A 23,070-nucleotide genomic window follows, 5' to 3' on the forward strand; every position below is an offset into this window, starting at 1 on the left:
ATTTTTAATTGAAATGTAATGTAAAATAATATATCAGACAGTATTTCTCATATATTGTCATGTATAAAATTTAAGTTTTTCATGTTTGATAACATGCTTGAATTGTTCAAGGCTACACTGGTGTAATATGAAATGTATTTCTTACCATGTGCTGAACTTAAAAATATCTGAAAACCACAAATTATTCTTAGTCACTATTTTTGCCTTTGAAATGTGTTCACGAAGTTGCCTCTTTCTTCTAATGTGGTCATCACGCAAATCTGCCTGTAAAAAGAAAGTTTTATTTCCTACTGTGCTTGCCTGTGTGTGTGTGTGTGTGTGTGTGTGTGTGCGTGCGTGCGCGTGCGGGTGTCTTTCTGTCAGTGTGAGAGAGACAGAGATGGAGACAGAGAGACAGAGAGAGAAACAGAAGCAGAGAGGGATAGAGATATACTCTCTTGTATCCTGTGCAGCAGTTGCCCACTGCTCCTTGACCACAGGCCAAAAATAAAAATCTGAGCCCAATGCACCAGCATGCATTATTCAAATGTAATTTGGGGAGTGCGGTCACCATGAGTAAATGTTGATAATAACATGAAAGAGAGAAGAGCCTCAGGTGTCTGAGAGTGGAAGGCACTTGGGTTGTTCAGCTGTACCACGGAAATGCTGAAGTCACCCTTATCAGGAGCTCTCCATTCTCTCTTTTTCAGAACTTTTCCTTCATCATCTAGACCCCTACCTCTTCATGCCTCTCCTCTTAAGAACTAAACCCTTTCTCCCTCTCTGACTTGTCTTCTCTCATGCACTTTGAATGAGGCACTGGGGCTCCAGGACCTGCAGGCTGTGATCAGAACACATTGGAAGTGAATTGTTAACCCTTTACTCTCTCTTTCGTCTCATTTTTGGTTTGTGGACTCTCCCATCTGCTTCATTCCCACACTCATTCTTCCTCATACTCTTCCTCAATAAATGGCTCACAGGCTGGTGGAGGGAGTAAGTCTTCAGGATCACATGATGGCAAAAAAAGTAAAGGGTTTACCAAAAAGATAAGAAAAAAAATGGTGATAAATCAGAGGTTAGAATTTCAGATGCCTTTTACATGAGCCAACCCTCTTCCTGCTTCTGCTGTTATTCACAGCCCCAATGGGACTGGTCCCCTGGCTGCCATCTCATTTCTCCTACTCTCTTTAAAATGTCTAGTCACTTTCATACAAACTGAAGTTGAGTTTTCTTTACTGTTTTTCCTACGATAATGGTTTATTACTGATGAATATGTATCCTTACCAATGTGACTAATGTCCAGATTTATCTCTCTTGGGTAATTCCATTTCCACCAACATAGGTGCTGAGAAATTGACTTCTGAATTGAACTGGGATAGCTGACATCTCCTGTCATGGGCTGGGACCATTACAGTTATGCAGGGTCAGAGGACTATTATGCCCCATGATTCACCTCCAATAAAGTGTAGAAGAATCAGTGTGCAACCTGAAATGTGTTCCAGATAATGTAACACTGAGAGTTCAGAACAAGAATCAGCCTAGGTCCTTGAGTCACTCTGAGCAGGAACATGCACCCCCTGTTGACCTGAATGTAAAGGCAAGTGAGAAATATGTTCTCTACTCTGCAACCACTGAGATAAGAAGATTATTTTTAAATGGAAAACAAGAAAGTCAAATTTGGTCGATCTCACAATCTGCTATAGCTCTCCACAGCACACAGAAGGGAGTATGAAGATGTGCTGAGTTGAAATGACAGTGGTGGTGTTTCAGAGAGATGAGGCCACAGGAATTTGCAGAGTTGTGATGAGGAAGAAGCAATGCAGAGAGAGAGATAGAGAAAGAGAAAAAGAGAGATCATTATATGTGCATATACTCCAGGGTGTTTGGAAAAATACAGCACCTCACATGCATTGTTGGGGTGGGAGTGGGTGTTGTGGGGGGGAAGATTGAGATGCTTGCAAAAGACAGAAAGAGCAATAATCAGAACACTACAGGGCTCTATGGGGCTTGAAAATGTTTTCTGTTTGCAGTCAAAGTTGCAGACACGGTGCTCCAAGTGGGCTGGGCTCTGTCTCCTGCTTTCCATCTAGACTCAGCCCTCTCTCTTTTCCTAACTCTGTCTGGGTTCAGTGGCCTCCAAATGCACTCCATTTAAAATTCTGGAGGTGTTGCACACTGCTGTCACCTCCCCATCTCTGTTTGATATTAGTCCAGTGACACTAATTTAATATAAAGTCTGATAAAACTAGTGGCCAGCCCGTGGCTCACTTGAGAGAGTATGGCACTGACAATATCAAGTTAAGGGTTAAGATCCCCTTACCAGTCATCTTTAAAAAAAAATAATAAAGTCTGCTCGTACTGTCTAAAATATAGAAACACAGTAGAGACACTTTTACGTTCATTATATGAGGCAGTTTTACTATGATACCAAAACAATACTGAGATATTATGAGGGAAAAAAATTCAAACCCATTTACCTTGTAACTATAGATACAAAATCCTTCAGAAACAGTACAACCACGCAGAATTCAGCAGCATATAAAATAATTAGTCCCAACGAACAAGTTAAATTCTCAGAAATGGAAGGTAGGTTAACAGCTAATAACCATTTAACATAATAAATCATATCAACACAATAATGAAACCACACGACCATCTCAATACATGTAGAAAATGAATTTGACAAAATTTCACATTCTTTTCTGATGAAAACAGTTAACATAGGAATACAAGGCAACATCAACAACATTAAAATACAAACTCACAAACAAACAGACAACCCACAGTGAACATGATTCTTCACAACGAAAGCCAGTAAACCTCTTTTTATTTCCTAAAGGCTCTGAAGTTTTAGGTCCTAGCATGGCTTCAGTCCAGCTCGCTCCAACACAACTATATTATAACTCTGCTGCTTTATTTCAGTATAAATACAAAAGCAGTTTTTACAACTGTGTAATGTAATCCACTGAAGACTCATAAATTAATTTATTGGGGCCAGCCCTGTGGCTCACCCTGGAGAGTGTGGAGCTGGTAGCGCCAAGGCCGTGGGTTTGGATCCTACGTAGGGATGGCCAGTGAACTCACTGGCTGAGCCTGCTGCAGACCACACCATGCTGAGGGTTGCTATCCCCTTACCAGTCAAAAGTAAATAAATAAATCAGTTTATTGGATAAGAAGAAACATCTTTCAACAGACTGAAAGAATTATATAAATTTCTTGTTTGTTTACAAATTCAAAGTGAAACAGAGAAGATATTTCCATAGTTTAAAATGCATTTGTAGGGCTGGTCCCGTGGCTCACTCAGGGGAGTGCGGCACTGGTAGTGCTGAGGCCACGGGTTTGTATCCTATATAGGGATGGTGGTGCGCTCACTGGTTGAGCGTGGTGCGGACGACACCGTGCAGAGGGTTGCGATCCCCTTACCGGTCAGGAAAAAAAATGCATTTGTAAAAATTAGATATGGGTTCTACGACAGGAATACCTATATCAAAACTAAAAAAAAGAGAAAGAAAAAGAAAGTGTTACTTATGATAATTGACTAGTTGACCCACATTTGAATTTCCCTATTATTCCCACAATGTCCCAGGTTGACACGGGGATAGAGGCCAGTCCTTATTCAGCAGGTCCTGGTCTCCTGGTAACAGGACTCCCTGCTGAGAATATAAGCAAAATGCTTTTCTTCTTTGGTTCCTAAGGGAAGTCGGAGATACTTCTGGGAAATGTACTTAGCTCTCCAGTGAGGACATCAGCATAAGACTATAGAAAGGGCTGTTCCTCGTTGCTTTTGCGCATGTGCCACTCAACCCACTCCTGCCATCTTTGCCTGCAACTTTTGGATCCTGGGGCTTTCTGGACATGAATCCTCAGGTTTTGGGTGTGGATTCTGTTTTCCTGATGGTTAATACATGGATGAAAGAGGAACCCCTGTGTCATGGGTGGACGCTGGGGGTCATGACGGGGTTCCCAGCACTTGGTGGAGAAACATCAGTGGGTCTAACACTGGCTGGAGCTTATGTGCCTGTGGGAGCCGTGAACATGAGAAAGGCGACACAGGTGTGTTTTCAAAGATTAGATTGTGAGAGGTCAGTGCGCTTCAAAAAGAGCAGGTGTGTGCTTCCGCTGCCCAAAGCTGCAATTCCTGGGAATTTAAGTTGGCCATGGGGGTAATTATGTTTATATGTTGCTGCATTCTGTGTGGTTGTAGTGTTTTTGAAGGATTTTCAACCTAGACTTACAAGATAAATTGGTCTGAATTTTTTTTTCTTTGTGATATCTCAGTATGCTTCTGGTATGGTAGTAAAACTGACTCATATAATGAACAGAAACATATCTCTACTGTGCTTCTACTTTTTGGACAGTTTGGGCAGACTTTATATTAAATCTCCAAATGTTTGGTAGAACTTAACTGAAGTTTCTGAACATAAAAACTTCATGATGTGTAGTATTTTATTCTTAAAGCACTTGCAATAGTGAAATAGAGCTCCCCACACCCTCATAACGTAGGCTATCTGCTTCTGTAGAATTGCTTGCTTAACCTAAGTAACTCTGTTTTGCCCCGTCTGGCCTGCAGACTACCCCCTCTTCTGCATGAGAAACCATTGACATTCTCACAGAAACAAAAGCCATTGCATACAAACAAGAGCCATTTGCAGTCAACTATTATATGGGAAGAGGAACCATACACAGTGAACTATTACAAGGAAGATACACAATGAAAAGTTGTATGCTTGATTCCTCTAACGGCTCATTCTTGGCCTCGGTGACTTAGATCCCTACGTTGCTTTGTACACCTGGGCAAGCCTGTGTGCCAATGGGATGTCGTTTTCGCCTTTAAAACCCCCACAAGACCAAGGCCCAATGCTGCGCTTCCTTGGTTGCTCCTTGGGAGATGCACGTTGCCAGCTGGAGTGAATAAACTGCCCTTTTCTGCATGAGTAGCATGTAAGTGCATTTCTTGTGGGAGGGTGCCTCACAACCATAGGTCTACTCAGACTACTAATTATTTTTTTGACTTTATTATTTTTTTTGTTATGAGGAGTCTTTGGAGTATTATCTTTCTAGGAATTTCTTCATTTTATCTAAATTAACTAACATATCAGCATAGAACTCTTCATATTACTCTTCTCTAACATTTTCTTTGTTTTCTAACGTTGGTAGTAATGACCTCTCCTTAATTCTAGCTATTGGAGTCCTCTCTCTCTCTCTCTCTCTCTTTCTTTTGCCTTGGACAAGCTAAAGATTTGTCAATTTTTTTGATCTTTTGGTAATCTGCTGATAATTTTATTGTTATTCTTTATTGTTTTTATTTTCTAATTCATAATATTGTCTTGTAATTCTTTTTATTCCTTATGGTTACTTTAGATTCTGTTTGCTCTACTACTTTCAGTGTCTTACTGTGGAAGCTTAGGTTATTGATTTGAGATGATTGTTCCTTTTCTTATACTTGACCAGGGGTCAAGTTCAAGATGGCTCTCAAGTGGGGGTGAGCTGGGGTGGGGTTTGCAGACCATATGAGTATGGGACATGTGTAGTAAGTTCAAGTTCCAGCTCTGCCATGAAGGAGCTTGTTACTACCTATATAATATTCAGTTTATCCTTCTGTGTCTTGATTGTATTTATACTACTGAAATGCCCCCCAAATGCCATAGGAATAATTGTGAGGTGTGTCCAGACTAAGTGTTAATATGCAGCAATTGTATTTGTGGGGTTTCTTTGTGTCTGTTCAACAAGGGAAGTTTCTGTCCACTCCTGCACTGTAAATCTTGCCAAGCATTCATGGTTTGAGTTCAGAGAAGTTTATATAAGAATTAATTTCCAGGGACAGTGAGATCTATAAGGGAGAATGGTGTACTGGATGATGATTCAATTTTTGGAGAGAGCAAAGTAGTTCTCATCCACTGTGAATAAGGGGGCTCCATAAGTAGGAATTGTACCTGAAAGGACACTTCTCTTACATGAACACCCTCACTAGCCCTTCAGAGCAGAGACAGAAGACTCACAGATGGAAAGTCTTTTTATGCCCCAAGCAATTATTGAGCCTAAGTCCCAGAGGGAACAAGTTTTGGGTGATACTGTCTTCTTCAGCAGCTATCAGTGACTGGCCGATATTGATAAGTTCAGACCAACTGTCAGCAGGGAGACGTGAGTTGGGTGAGGGATAGGAAAGAGCCAAGGAAATCATTACTTATTGAGGGGATCTTCAGGGTGTGCTTTGTAACAGAGGATAACCTGTTACAATTGAGAGGATCTGTCTACATTGCTCCCTAACACACTCCCATTACTTCATTCTACCCTCATTATTTCCAGATTGGAGCTCTCTCAGCCTGGTCTGTCACCACAATTTGTGTCCACGTACAAAATATGCTGATACTTTCTCTATTCTGATAATTCTTCCTGGTAGTTCAGGGAGAGTTTTCCAGCATCTTTATGCCATGTAAAAAAGAAATTGGATGTGAGGAGATGAGTAAGTTGCTCAGGGTCACATAATTCATAGATACCAGGCATGCTGAGTTTTTGACTAGTGTTACTGCTTTTCCGCAATAAAGTCAAAACTTATAGTGAGTTTTGAGATCAATTTTGTAACATGCATTCAATTTAGAACAAACGTTTCAGAAAACTTTGCCTTGAACATACCTATCCTTTTTTTCCTAATGCTTTCTATGGATTTTGTGATCCCTTGAGTCATTATAACTATTTTGCCCTTCATGTCACTAATCTAATCTTAATAATCATAAGTTCTAGAGGAAGTTAATAGAAGCCTATACTCCACTATTTAAAAAGGGAAAATTAGAATGAATCACACAGTTACTTCTGATTATTTTCTTAAGACATAAAGAAAACCATGCCCACATATAAGTAACAGCCTAATGATGTACAAATTTAGACATCATCTTATGATCTCAAGAGAATTTATCTTTATGGTTCACAGGGCATCTCTTATTACCAGCAACCATGCTGAGATCCACCTGGTTGACATTTATTGTGCTTAATAACAACTCGTGTGATTGTGGAGTTCTGTTGATTGCATTTGTCACATAATCTGATTCTTTCTTTTCCTCCCACAAATATTCTAAACATACTAAATTTGAGGGGATTGGAGGTATTAGAATTTGATGTGTAGCAAATAAACAAAAACAGTCATTTATAATTCTGCGATTCAGTGTTTGCACTGGGCTCCGCTGCATAGTACTAGGCTGGTGTCACCTGGAATCACAAATGAGGCTATAGGGGTCTGGTGACTTGACTGAGGCTAGTTCCTTGAAGAGGACTTCACTCACAAGTGTAGCAGTTTGTCCTGGCTCTTGGCTGGGACATGGTTACCAAACAGGCAAGCCCTGGGCTTCTTCACAACATGATAGTATTCAAGAAGGCAACCTCTGTTGGGCAAATATTCTTCAAAACTACATTTGCATCTCATTTACTGAATTCCCACTGGACAAACTATATGAAATGGCAAAGCCCAATGTCATTGTGGGAGGGAACTGGGTGAAGGCATAAATAGAGGGAGGCACATCACTGGGAATCACTTCTGGAAAGTATACTATGACAAATATACACTATGTAGATTGTTGTACCCTACACCATCATGGGCCAAAAGTGTGAGGTTGCAGGATGCATACTTCCCATGAAGCTTAGATCTGTAAAAGCAAGAGGTGTTCCAGTGGAAACACTGTTATGGACTTCTGTCATGTGTCTTCATTAATGGGAAAGTAGTTAATACCTCTCAAGTATCTTTCTATAACATCATTTTTGGTGAGCATGTAATGTTTCTTTTTTAAACAAACATCCTTAAAAGCTTAACTTGCTTTTACTGTAACATTAACTGTTACTAAATTGCTAGCAAATAAATGTTTTCATTAACCTAAGGATAAATTGTGTGTTTAATCTTTTTTTTTTTTTTTTTCAGGTTTTCTAGATATTCTTTAATTTATTTATTTATTTATTTTTTATTTTTTTTATTTTATTTATTTATTTATTTATTTTTTAAATTTTATTTTGTCGATATACATTGTGGCTGATTATTGCTCCCCATCACCAAAACCTCCCTCCCTTCTCCCTCCCCCCTCCCCCCCAACAATGTCCTTTCTGTTTGCTTGTCGTATCAACTTCAAATAATTGTGGTTGTTATATCTTCTTCCCGCCCCCCCCCCCGGTTTGTGTGTGTGTGTGTGTGTGTGTGTGTGTGAATTTATATATTAATTTTTAGCTCCCACCAATAAGTGAGAACATGTGGTATTTCTCTTTCTGTGCCTGACTTGTTTCACTTAATATAATTCTCTCTAGGTCCATCCATGTTGTTGCAAATGGCAGTATTTCATTCGTTTTTATAGCTGAGTAGTATTCCATTGTGTAGATGTACCACATTTTCCGTATCCACTCATCCGATGATGGGCATTTGGGCTGGTTCCAACCCTTGGCTATTGTAAAGAGTGCTGCGATAAACATTGGGAAACAGGTATTCCTTCGACTTGATGATTTCCATTCCTCTGGGTATATACCCAACAGTGGGATAGCTGGGTCGTATGGTAGATCTATCTGCAATTGTTTGAGGAACCTCCATACCATTTTCCATAGAGGCTGCACCATTTTGCAGTCCCACCAACAATGTATGAGAGTTCCTTTTTCTCCGCAGCCTCACCAGCATTTATCGTTCATAGTCTTTTGGATTTTAGCCATCCTAACTGGGGTTAGGTGGTATCTCAGTGTGGTTTTGATTTGCATTTCCCGGATGCTGAGTGATGTTGAGCATTTTTTCATATGTCTGTTGGCCATTTGGATATCTTCCTTAGAGAAATGCCTACTTAGCTCTTTTGCCCATTTAATAATCAGGTTGTTTGTTTTCTTCTTGTACAGTTGTTTGAGTGCCTTATATATTCTGGATATTAATCCTTTGTCAGATATATATTTTGCAAATATTTTCTCCCACTCTGTTGGTTGTCTTTTAACTCTTTTAATTGTTTCTTTTGCTGTGCAGAAGCTTTTTAGTTTGATATAATCCCATTTGTTTATTTTTCCTTTGGTTGCCCGTGCTTTTGGGGTCGTATTCATGAAGTCTGTGCGCAGTCCTATTTCCTGAAGTGTTTCTCCTATGTTTTCTTTAAGAAGTTTTATTGTTTCAGGGTGTATATTTAAATCCTTAATCCATTTTGAGTTGATTTTAGTATACGGCGAGAGGTATGGATCTAGTTTCATTCTCCTGCATATGGATATCCAGTTATCCCAGCACCATTTGCTGAAGAGGCACTCCCTTCGCCACTGAATAGGCTTGGTGCCTTTGTCAAAGATCAGCTGACAGTAAGTGTGTGGGTTGATTTCTGGATTCTCTATTCTATTGCATTGGTCAGTGTGTCTGTTTTTATGCCAGTACCATACTGTTTTGGTTATTATAGCTTTGTAGTATAGCTTAAAGTCAGGTAGTGTTATGCCTCCAGCTTTATTTTTTTTGCTCAGCATTGCTTTGGCCATGCGTGGTCTTTTATTGTTCCATATAAATGTCTGGATAGTTTTTTCCATTTCTGAGAAAAATGTCTTTGGAATTTTGATGGGGATTGCATTGAATTTGTATATCACTTTGGGTAGTATGGACATTTTCACTATGTTGATTCTTCCAATCCAAGAGCATGGGATATCTTTCCATCTTCTTGTATCCTCTCTAATTTCTCTCAGCAGTGGTTTGTAGTTCTCATTATAGAGATTTTTCACCTCCTTGGTTAACTCAATTCCTAAGTATTTTATTTTTTTGGTGGCTATTGTAAATGGGCAGGCTTTCTTGATTTCTCGTTCTGCCTGTTGACTATTGGAGAAAAGAAATGCTACTGATTTTTGTGTGTTGATTTTGTATCCTGCTACTGTGCTGAAATCATTTATCAATTCCAAGAGTTTTTTTGTAGAGGTTTTAGGCTGTTCGATATATAGGATCATGTCATCTGCAAACAGGGACAGTTTGACTTCATCTTTTCCAATCTGGATGCCCTTTATTTCCTTCTCTTCTCTGATTGCTCTGGCTAGTACTTCCAACACTATGTTGAATAAGAGTGGTGAGAGTGGGCATCCTTGTCTAGTTCCTGTTCTTAAAGGAAAAGCTTTCAGCTTTTCCCCATTCAGGATGATATTGGCTGTGGGTTTGGCATATATGGCTTTAATTATGTTGAGATACTTTCCCTCTATACCTAACTTATAGAGGGTCTTTGTCATGAATGAGTGCTGAACTTTATCAAATGCTTTTTCAGCATCTATAGAGATGATCATATGGTCCTTCTGTTTGAGTTTATTAATATGGTGTATCACATTTATGGATTTGCGTATGTTGAACCAACCTTGCATCCCTGGGATGAATCCCACTTGATCATGATGAATAATTTCACGTATGTGTTGCTGTATTCTGTTTGCTAGTAATTTAGTGAGGATTTTTGCATCTATATTCATCAAGGATATTGGCCTGTAGTTTTCTTTTTTGGTTATATCTTTACCTGGTTTTGGTATCAGGATGATGTTTGCTTCATAGAATGAGTTTGGGAGATTTGCGTCCGTTTCAATCTTTTGGAATAGTTTGTAAAGAATCGGTGTCAATTCCTGTTTGAATGTTTGCTAAAATTCTACTGTGAATCCATCTGGTCCTGGGCTTTTCTTTGTTGGGAGCCTACTGATAACAGCTTCAATCTCCTTTATTGTTATTGGACTGTTCAAATTTTCTACATCTTCACGGTTCAGTTTTGGGAGCTTGTGTGTGTCCAGAAATTTATCCATTTCCTCCAGATTTTCAAATTTGTTGGCGTATAGTTGTTTATAGTAGTCTCGAATGATTCCTTGTATTTCAGATGAATCAGTTGTAATATCGCCTTTTTCATTTCTAATTTTGGTTATTTGGGTCTTCTCTCTTCTTTTTTTTGTTAGCCATGCTAATGGTTTGTCAATTTTATTTATCTTTTCAAAAAACCAAGTTTTTGATTCGTTGATCTTTTGAATTGTTTTTTGGTTTTCAATTTCATTCAGTTCTGCTCTGATCTTAATGATTTCTTTCCGTCTGCTAACTTTAGGTTTGGATTGTTCTTGTTTTTCTAGTTCTTTAAGGTGAAGTGTTAGGTTGTTCACTTGCCATCTTTCTATTCTTCTGAAGTGAGCATTTAATGCGATGAATTTTCCCCTCAATACTGCTTTTGCAGTATCCCACAGGTTTTGGTATGATGTATCATTGTTTTCATTAGTTTCAATAAATTTTTTGATTTCCTGCTTGATTTCTTCTTGGACCCATATGTCATTAAGTAGAATGCTGTTTAATTTCCATGTGTTTGTATATTTTCCAGAGTTTCGTTTGTTATTAATTTCTAGTTTTAATCCATTGTGGTCTGAGAAGATACATGGGATAATTGCAATTTTTTTGAATTTATTGAGACTTGATTTGTGACCTAATATGTGATCTATCCTGGAGAATGATCCATGTGCTGATGAGAAGAATGAATATCCTGAGGTTGTTGGGTGGAATGTTCTGTAGATATCTGCCAATTCCAATTGGTCTAGGGTCTTGTTTAGATCTTGTTTTTCTCTACTGATTCTTTGCCTAGATGATCTGTCTAATATTGATAGCGGGGTGTTCAGGTCCCCTGCTATTATGGTATTAGTGTCTATTTCCTTCTTTAGGTCTAATAGAGTTTGTTTTATAAATCTGGCTGCTCCAACATTGGGTGCATACATATTTATGATTGTTATGTCTTCTTGATGGATCAGTCCTTTTATCATTAAGTATTGTCCCTCATTGTCTCTTTTTATGGTTTTTAGTTTAAAGTCTATTTTGTCAGATATAAGAATAGCTACTCCAGCTCGTTTTTCTTTTCTGTTTGCATGGTAAATCTTTTTCCATCCTTTCACTCTTAGTCTGTGTGAATCTTTATGGGTGAGGTGGGTCTCTTGTAGGCAGCATATAGTTGGGTCCTGCTTTTTGATCCAGTCAGCCAGTCTGTGTCTTTTAATTGGGGAATTTAAGCCTTTTACATTAAGAGTTGTTATTGAAAGGTTTTGATTTATTCCTAGCATTTTATTGGTTGTTTGGTTGTCTTAGGTGTCTTTTGTTCCTTGCTTTCTGATTTACTGTTTGTTTTCTGTGTTTGTTGGTTCCTTAGGTTGTACATAGCGTTTTTGGTTGATTGTTTTCTCTTCATGAATGCCATTTATATTATACTGGCGGGTTTAGATTTTTCTTGGGTTTTTATGGCAGTGGTAGTTATTTTTCAGGAACCAAACCCAATACTCCCTTGAGGATTTCTTGTAAGGGTGGTCTTGTGGTAGTGAACTCCCGCAGTTTTTGTTTGTCTGAGAAATATACTATTTGCCCCTCATTTCGGAAGGATAGCCTTGCAGGGTAGAGTATTCTTGGCTGGCAATCTTTGTCTTTTAGTGTTTTGAAAATATCATCCCATTCCTTTCAAGCTTTTAGGGTTTGTGATGAAAAGTCTGATGTTAACCTGATTGGGGCTCCCTTATAGGTGATTTGACGCTTCTCTCTTGCAGCTTTTAAGATTCTCTCTTTGTCTCTGAGTTTTGCCAATTTGACTATGACATGTCTTGGAGAAGGTCTTTTTGGGTTGAATACATTTGGAGATCGTTGAGCTTCCTGGATCTGAAGATCTGTGATTTTTCCTATACCTGGGAAGTTTTCCGCCACTATTTTGTTGAATATGTTTTCAATGGAATCTCCATTTTCCTCCCCTTCTGGAATACCCATGACTCGGATATTTGATCACTTATGGTTGTCTGATATCTCTCTCAGATTTTCTTCAATGTCCTTGATTCCTTTTTCTTTCTTTTTGTCTGCTTGTGTTATTTCAAACAGCCCATCTTCAAGTTCAGAGGTTCTCTCTTCAACTTCGACAAGCCTGCTGGTTAAACTCTCCGTTGTGTTTATTTCGTTGAATAACTTCTTCAGTTCAGCAAGTTCTGCTACATTTTTTTTCAGGACATTGATTTCCTTGTACATTTCCTCTTTCAGATCCTGTATACTTTTCCTCATTTCATCATGATGTCTAGCTGAGTTTTCTTGTATCTCATTCAGTTTCCTTAGAATTATCACTCGAAATTCCTTGTCAGTCATTTCAAGGGCTTCTTGTTCTATAGGATCTAGAGTTTGAGATTTATTAACTTTTGGTGGTGTACTTTCTTGATTTTTTGTATTTCTGGTATCTTTTTTTGGTGTTTATTCATTGTGGCCGGGGGTTTCACAGTTCACCGGTTTAAGACTAATGACCAACTAGGATGTTGCTGTGGTTGCCAATTTGGTATGGCTTCCTCCGTGACTGCTCAGTTGGCCTCTAGTGCCTTGTGTGTGTGGTTGCCTCGGGTCTTGGGCTTCTCTGGGGAGCCACCTTTCTGGTCAGCTTGGACTCTGCTGGGCTGGTGGATCACGTACCACAGGGTGTGTGATCTCTGTTGAGCTTTCACTTCCCGTGCAGGACTTCTCCCTGTTCCATGTGCTCTGGCCCAGGCTGTTAGATCGTGCAGGGGCGACCCCACCGGGTGTGTGGTTTCTGTCAAGTCTCCGCCTCCCTGGCCGCACGTCTCCCCACTCTGTGCGCACTGTGCTGGGCTGGGGCGTGTCTTCTGCACCCCTCGTCTATCAGCTGGGCCTTCAAGACCCTGCTCGGCACCGCCTCGCCCAGGAAGTCTACCAGGTTTCTGCTGGGCACAGATGACCGGTCTCTCTGTGTGCCTTTGTAGCACTATGTAGATCTTTCTCGGGTCTTGTTCACCTTTGTATCCCGCCAGTATAAACCGAGTCTAGCGCCCACCTGCAGCCTGGTCTCCGGCCGGTTCAAGCGGACCTGGTAACTCTCCTACCACACTATTCCCAACCAGAAATTCGTTAGGCTTTTTTCCAAACTGGTGGCCGCAGAGATGGTGTCTGGCTCCCAGTAACAGGGAGTTTACCTGGGGCTGGAGTCCAGGGTATGGTGGAGTGACGGGTACTACCTTCCCCTCCCGACTCTGGCCCGGGACACCCCTGCCACCAGCCCCACCAGAGAACCGCGGAGGGAGTTGGAGCCGAGGCCGGTCCGCAGGCTCCGGAAAGCCCGGCGCCAGGCCAAGCCAGTGGGAGGGCTCAGTTATGGCGGAGCAGGGCGGAGCTGCCCGCACCTGGGAAAATGGAGGCAGCACCAGGCGGTGAGTGGCCTGGTGGTGCAGGCGGGAGCCGCGTGGGCATGCACCCCCCGAACAGAGTTATGCCAGGGATCACTCACAGTGCTGTGCCAGGTCGGGTGCTAGCTCTCTGTCTCTGGTTTGCCGCCTTTCCCAGTTCTCCGCCGCTGCCGCCTCGGGCTATTCAGTCCTGGCGCCGCTCGGGCGCTCCCAGGAATCTTCTTTAAGGCTGGCCTGAAACCTCGAATCCTGAATAGGGCAGCTGGCCGCCTTCAGCGCGGCCCCGGCCTCCGGGATCCTGGCTGCATCCACAGCAGCCCTGGCGCCGTGTTCCCTGTTTCGAGACTCGCTTTTGCAGCTAAGAAACAGTTCTTTTCCTGCTCCACACTTCAAAGCTGTTGCCTGTAAATGAGGCAGCCTCTCCTGCCGGGGGGGCAAAGTGGCGGTCACCCCCCACGACCGGTCAGCAGCAGCAGTCCTCCCTTCAGAGATGGCGAGAGGAAGTTCCACAGGTTTCCCGGCTGCCTGAGGCCCAGTGGCCACCTTTTTCACCTCAGGTACTCCGCAGCCGCCTCAGCCGCCGCAGCCGCCGCCATCTTGAAACCGGAGATCGTGTGTTTAATCTTTATCAATGAAAAGAAATATGGAGAGACATGTTCAGTGTGGGTGCTCCTTCAGGGAGTTCTTTCCTGCCATTCTCGTGTGAGGGACTATTGCCCCATGGGGAGGCTGGAATTGTTTTATTTTGTTTTCTAGCTGTTTTGTAGAGAGCTTTGCCAAGTAGATTCTAGGACCAAGCCCTAGGTTCATTTCTCTCGTGACTGCTTACATTCACTTTCTCTTCCAACTATGATTCCTGACTCCTCTACCTGTTTCTGAGAGCAAAGAAAATAAATCCATCTCTGGCAAGTTGTTTACATAGGTATTCAGGTGCTTGTTTTACACTATATTTTAGTAGCTTTAGGAGTATTCATTAATTAAAGCAAAAAAGTAAAAATAAATAAAATTTAATGTTAGGGAGATATACTTAAGCAAGAGAAAGTTGACATGTTGATATAGGCAGCTTATAGGATTTTGGAGCCATATAAGTTGAGTGCCTGTTGGTCTCTGGTCTTTCTGATACCATGACAAAACACACATTGTTACATGATTCCAATTGACCCTAAGATGACAACATGCTAAATTCTCATGAGATATAAAGTCTGCAGCAGTCTTTATTGCTGACATGCATGGTGTAGTGGACAGTGTTTCACTACCGACCTGGAAATAAACATTCTTCATTCTGCAGGGGTAACAGTTATCCAGTGCTAAATCACATATCAGTTAATAAGGTTCTTCTGGAATTGCTTAAGTGGTGTCATCCCAGGTAGCTTTTGAAAGTACCCACTTGATGCACGGGAAAGCCTGGAATATGTAGAGGACAGAATCCACTTCAGACCGTTAATAACTCTACACGTTTCTCTCCACTGCTGTGTATATGTGGGTTGTACAACAGACAATACAAAGTCATATTTTTTGGTAAACATTTTTGTTGGTCATTTACATTTTAATCCACTCGATGTAGCTTTAGTTCAGTTCTCCAGAAGTTCACAATTACTTAAATCATCATCTAATTCAAAGACCTTTCTTTTTGGCTTTTCCTTACATGAATCGTCTTATGCATTTGAAAGTGCCATTCATGATTTTTCAGTGCAAATTTTTCTCTGTTAGTCTCTAATGGCATCGCTGATGGTTTCTTCTCTGTGTCTTCTGAATTCTCCCACTTTCATTTTATCTTTAATGTATGTCATGCAAGTGTTCCATCCTGCTCCTATTCATCTCTCTGCAGTTTTGCTTGACTGATTCAGGTTTCTGAGGTTTGATGCTCCTAACTGTGTCTCTCCAGTTTGTAGATTTTCCCCAGCCTTTAGACTGTAGGTTCAACTCGCTCTTTCATGCTTCTTTGTAGCTATCCAAAAAGAACCTTAAGCTCAACAAGTTGAAAACAGAAACCACATTCTTTCTTCTTCTTATGTAATGGGGGTACTTCAAAAATCTCATGGAAAGATTACTATTACCTTTTAGTCCTATTTTTCATTTTCCTTTTTTCCTCAGCTGGCCAGTATAGGGATCTGCACTTTTGACCTATGTGTTATAACACCACACTGTGACTAACTGAGCTAATTGGCAATCCCTACTCCTTATCACTATGAGCTTTTTGAGCTACGCTCACATATGATATTGTTACAAAGTACTCTTGACCCAAACAACCAAAGGAGTTTTTTCCCCAGACTCATTCCTCTCCTTCAGTTCCAGTTGCATCTGGTCTCATGTTCTACTACTTTTGTCTTTGTGTTTTTAAATTTTTATTGCAATGCCTACATGCAGTGCTTGTAAAGGGAGATAGACTATTGTTGCTCGAAAATAGTAACTTTCTCTTTTACCTTGGAAACCTAACTTTGGGGAAAACCTGAAGAATATGTTTGTTCAGTGATGTGAATTTTTCTTTCTTGTAGTTTGTGCTACTAGTTAGCAGGTATGCAAAGACACTTAGTGGGAGAAAGTATGCAGGAGTTAGTGGGATACATGTGAGCAAGAATCAAGAGAAAGTCACACAAAGAATAAAAACAGGGAGCACAGCTTTTAATAATTTGTACCTTTTTCTTATATGTTTTATGTCCATGATTCTATCTTTTAAAAAACTTTTTATTATGACTTTCATTACCTAAAATTTGACACTTTAATCTTTTTTAAAGTTACAGATCAGTAGAATTAAATACATTCAAATTAATTTGCAACCATATATCTGTAAAATGTTTTCATGTTTCTCAAATAAAATTTGTACTTGCCAAACACTAAATGCCTATTTTCCTCTACCACAAGCTCTGGCAAGCACTATTCTACTGCCTACATCTATGTATTTTTCTAAGTGCAATCATACCATATTTGTTTTCTCATGCCTAGCTATTTTGTGTACCTTAGTGTCTTCAAGATTCGTCTATGTGGTCGTACTTTCCAGCTTTTTTCTTACTTTGTACAGCTCAATAGTATTACTATGCACATATGCTACCTTTTGTCTATCCATTCATACATGGGTGCTTGGTGCTTTCAACTTTTGGTCATTGTGGATAACGCTACTGTGAACATGCAGCTGCTAATGTCTGGTCTAATCTCAGCTTTCACTTCTTTTGAGGTTATACCTAGGAGTAAAACTGATGGGCCACATGAGAATTCTATGTTCAGAAATCTCCATAATGTCTTCCACATTTCACATTTCCAGCAGCAATACATTAACGTTGCAGTTTCTACACTTCCTACCCAACTCTGCTTTTGTTTTTTTCTTTTTTCTTTTTGTATAGGCCATTGTAATAGATGTAAAGTAGTAGTTTGTTGTGCTTTTGATATGCATTCCTCTAATGACTAAGTTATGTTGATCATCTTCTCATGTGTGTATCAGCAATTTGGATGTCTTCTTACACTTATTTTTAAAATTTTCTTGCTTTGTTTTTAATTTGACAATTTTAAAATATATATTCTGAATGTCAATAGCTTATGATATATGTTTTCCAAATTTTCCCCATTATATTTGTTGTCACTTAACTCCATTAATTGTGTCATTTGATGCAGAAAATGTTCTAATTTTATACAGTTTGACTTATTTTTGTTGATGTTCTTTTGTCTTGTGTAATATTGATTAAATTATTGCCAGCTCCAAAGTTATGCAGCCTCTCCCCTATGCTTTTTCTTAAATGAACTTTTAAAAATTATGATTACAGTTTGATATCATAATATAAAATATGAGATGATTGTTATTCATTCATTTAGACACTGATATTTGATCAAAATTTTGACAATCCATGTTTCCAAATAAAGTACCATGTTTGGTCTTTAATGACTTTAGTGCTTTTAACATTCCAGATGCTGTTGGCTAAGCAAGTTGCTAAGACCAACAGGCAGTTGAAGAAAATTAGTTTTTATCCCAATGGTAGGAGTCGGAAAGAATTTGTGGCTGCCTTTACTCTATCACATATGTCATTGTTTCATTTTGAACAACATATAGTCTCATTTCCTTTTACATTTCTTGTTTTATTCACAATTTGTTTAGGAGTGTATTATTTAATGTTTGAATATTTCAGGCATATCTGAATTTCTTTTTCTTTTTGATTTTTAATTTTATTTCATTTCAGAAAATACGTGTTGTGACGTTTCTGTCTTGAGACTTGTTTTATTACTTAGCATATGTTCTGTCTGGTTGTGTATTTACATAGTGATTCATAAATGTGAGTCTGGTCAGGACAGTGTCATTCATGTCTATATTCTTACTGATGTTTCATATGGTCATTCTATCTACTAATAAGAAAAAAGTATTCTCCAACTGTAATTGTAGATTTTTTGTATTTCTTGACCAGTTCTGTGGCTTTTTAAACTAAAAATATCTTTTGAGGCTTTGTTTTTAGGCACATACATAATTATACTCATTATAATGGCCTAGTATAAGATGTACTTATTATTATGTAAGGTCTCTATCCAGGGTAATACATTTTGTGTTGAAGATTATTTTGTCTGGTAGGAAGATCTGAACTTCAGCTTCTTGTTCTTAGAGTTTGTATAATATAATTTTTTCCCCTGTCCTTTCACTTCCAGTCAGTGTCTTTGTATTTGAAGTGTGTCTCTGTGGATAGGATATTGTTGAATCTGTTTCTGTCCATTTTTGTGTTTAAACAGGTCTCATAATCTCTCCCTTTATTTAAACATTTATTCAATTTACAATAAACTATTTATGTCTTTGAATTTAGAACACCAAGAAATGCCCGTATGCTGAAACTTTAATGAATTCTACCAAACATTTGGAGATCTAGTTTTAATTTTTCCTAAACTCTCCAAAATATAGATGCAGTAAAGACTCTCCACAGATTATTTTTATGAGGCCAGGTTCCAGCAACATATTAAAATAACTATACTCTATGCCAAGTTGGTTTTATTCCAGGAATACTAGTTTGATTAATAGCCCCAAATTAATCAATATTATAAACCATATCAATCTGATAATTAACAAAACCACATGACCATCTAAATAGATGCAAAAAATAAATTTGCCAGAATCAACTTTCTATCATGATGACAAAACTGAACAGTGTAGAGATAAAGGGGACATTTTCAAACTGATAAAGGGCATATAAAATCCTCACAGCTAATGGTAAAAGTTTGCATCGTTATTTTCTAAATTTAGGAACAAGATAAATGTATCCATTTACACCACATCTATTCATTACTGTACTGAAGGTGATAACCAGAACCCAGTTAACAGTTGCTAAAAAAGAAAGAAAGAAAAGAAAAGAAATGCAGAAATATGTAATAGATATCTTGTTTGGAAAGAACAAAGTATGTTTTATCCACAGATGACATGATCTCATATTTAGAAAATCATAAGGAATTCACTGAAAACCCTTAGAATTAATAAATGAGTTTAGAACAGTAACAGGATACAAGAACAATATGCAAAATTAATTGTATTTCTTTACACAATAAATGAACAAAAAAATAAAATCAATGACAGAATTCTTATTACAATAATATCAAAATTAAAATACTTACGAATAACTTGAAGAAAAATGTGTAAACGTGAGCAATTCAATACATGACTAGAGTGCTAACATCTAGATATCATCATCTCTGAGCCTCCCCTTCTTGCCTCTGAGGACGTTACCTTCACAGAGGGAGAAAAGGGATTGCATTCTTGGTCTTTATATTATTAGACATAAGCTCAGGATGAGGTGCCCATCTGAATAGGGAACAATATGACACAAAGATAGTATGTTTTTTCTTTGCTCCCACAGTACAGTCATCAACACAGAAGACAAACATCTGTGACCAAATGCATGGGGTTTCTCCCCACTAGCAAGCAAGACAGCAATTGTGCAGCAGAATCCAATGTCCTGTAATTCAACTCAATACAGACATGATCTACCTGGAGTCAGTGTTAGATCCCACAGGACGAAGGCTCAGTCCCCAAGAGGTCCCCTCATTTTGGGTGCCATTTGCAGGTCCTGACTTCTAAATCTTCTGACCAAACAGGTATAAGTTAGGGATTCACAATCCCATCCTTGAATTCAATTAGTTTGCTTGAACAGCTCAAAGAACTCAGGGAAACTCATACATATGCTAACTGGTTTATTATAAAGAATATCACAAAGGATACAGACAAAGAGATGCATGTGAGGAGGTATGGGGGATGGAACGTGGAGCATCCATGACCTCCATAGGTGGCCACCTTCCAGGAACATCCACGTGTTTAACTATCTGGAAGCTCTTCTAACCCTGTGCTCTTAGGTTGTTATAGAAGTTTCATGAGGTAGGCATGATTGAAGCATGGACAACCTTGTAGAAATGTAATTAGACCAAAAGGGTATGATCTAACACTAACATACTGGGTGGGAAAACCCAACAAGTCCTGCTTGTTCAGATTCTTCTTGACCTCTCTGCGCAGCATTCCTTCCTCTCTGGCATAGAGCAGAGCCCCTCCTGAAATGGGGTCTTATCACCTACAATCACTTAAGCTGGGTCAGGGGACTTCCTGTCCTGGAGAAGAAAAAGGAGAAGATAAAAAAAAGGCAGGAGAAGGTAAGAGAGTAGCATGAGAGAGGAACTGTAGATGAAAATGATATATAAATATTATAATGTCTCACCATCCAAATGTGTATTACTGTCTCCATTTTTATGGACAGAAGACTGAGGCCCACAAAGAGGAAGTGACAATCCATATCTTATGGGATAGACTATCAGTCACTGATTCACCCCCACTTCACACCTGCCAATCATCATGTATTTAATACAGCCCAGATATCACATCAATAGTTCTTTATGTTAGAGCCTGGGATCCAGAGGTCTGAGGAAGAGAGTCTTTAGATAATAAATTCTGAGTCAAAATGGCCCTGGAGAGATCAAGGCTGTGTTCCCTAGATTTGTAACTAATAGAGGGGCAGTTGTAGGATCAGACAAAACACAGGAATTAAAACTTTACACATGTCCACATCAACATGGATAACTCAAACAGGCCCTGTTTGAGAAGGAAGAGAAATAGCAGGAGGAGCTCTGAGAAAACCTTGTGTGAGAGTCTTTGCCTAGTTTATGCCTTAAACCAGGGAAGGAAACACAAAGGTCAGGTTCCCCCATAGAAGAAAATAATAATTAGTTAAAGATTTAATACATGGATAGATGGACAAGTGGATGGATCGGGGGGGTCTGCACAAATAATTTTTAGAAACTGGAGTATAAATTAGAACAAGAATTAGGCAGTGCACGTTCCCTATGGTCTTGGTATTTTATTCTAATGTACAGTGTCCACTACAGCAGAGTTTTCAACTGAGTGATATAATCCATTGAAGATGCACAACTTACTTTACTGGGTGAGAAGGAACATTTTTATAGTGGATTAGCAGAAAGTTATATTAATTATTGATTGGTAACAAATTAAAAGAAAAAATAGAGACTTTATTTATTTATTTATTTATTTAGCTTTAGAATGGACTGTGAAAAAACCATGTGGGCTCTACAACCACAATATCTTTAACCAAACATAAAAAAAAATTAAGCTAATATTTCATTTCATCAACTATTTTGCCCACATTCAACTTTTCCCCATTCAACTTTCAATGTGTCAGGTTGTCAAACCAGGATTTAATAAAGAAGCAGGATTTCACATGTCATGTGAGTAGAAACCAGTACTGATCACCAGGTCCTCTATACAGGTAGCAGGATTCACTCCCCAGGAAATGAACAAAACTTCCTCCTTTGGTTTGTAGGAGACTGGAGCTGAGGCCTGTGGAATTGTGTTCTCTTCCTTCAATAATGTCACCAGCAGAAGAAGATGAAAAAATGATATTTTATATTTCTTCTGCACATGTGCTGCTTCATTCATTCCTGCCATCTTCTGCTAAGACATTTCAGACCCTACTGCTCTCCAACACTGGTCTGTAGGCTGTGGAGTTGGGTTCTGTGTCCCCAAAGGTAAATGTAAGAATTAAAGAGGAGCTCCTGAGGACCTCCAGGAACCCAGGGGAGTGGGTTATGTGTTCTACCAGTTGGTGAAGTAGAAACCTTGGTGGATCTTTTTTGGGACAGATCTGACATGCCATTGTGAGCTGAGGGTCCAGGCCAGGCCAAGTGAACAACACTAGCATTGGGGTTTGCAGATCCGGGTCTGAGAAAGGGGTCACTTGAGTTGTGCTTTCAGTGATTGCTTTATCAGAAGGTGTGCTGCCAGGTGCTTTTCTCTAGTTGTACAAAAGCTGGTTCCTGAAGCATAATGAATGAATGGGGGAGTGTTTTTTCAGAGAGCATGCATGTGGGAGATCTGTAGTGTGAGTTCACATTACAGATCTGACTCAGAAGGATATGGGCAATGTTACTGGCCTAAATAACATTCAGTTTACCCACCTGTAAGTTGTTGAGGATATTAATGGTACTGGAGTAATGACCCTGGATTCCAAGAGAAATAATTGTGAAGTGTGTTTAGGCCAAGACTTACTATGCGGCAGTTGTATTTGTGGGGTTTCTTGGTGTCTACTCAGTAAGTGAAATTTCTGTTCCCCTCTGGTACTGTGCAGCCTGCCTAGCATTCCTGGTTTGAGTTTACAGAAGTTTGTACAAGACCTGGTTTCCCAGAACAGTGACTTCTAAGAGAGAAATTTGGGTACTAGATGATGGTCTGGTTTTCTTTGGAGTAAAGGAGGTTTACAAAGTTTGAAGGAACACAGGGTATGAATAGAAATTTCACATGAAAGAATACTCCTACAGCCAGAATCCTCTCACTATCACTTCAGAACAGAGGCAAAAGAGCTCCAGAAAGGGCAAGAACCTAGCTTTCTATTTCCCAAGCAATTATTGATCCTACTGCCTACAATGAACAAGAGTTGAGTTGTACTATATTTTCTGGAAGCTATCAATGACTTGATGATATTGGAGGGTTTGAACCAATTTCCAGAA

The sequence above is a fragment of the Cynocephalus volans genome, chromosome Y (assembly GCF_027409185.1).
Source record: "Cynocephalus volans isolate mCynVol1 chromosome Y, mCynVol1.pri, whole genome shotgun sequence".
Classification (NCBI taxonomy): Eukaryota; Metazoa; Chordata; class Mammalia; order Dermoptera; family Cynocephalidae; genus Cynocephalus; species Cynocephalus volans.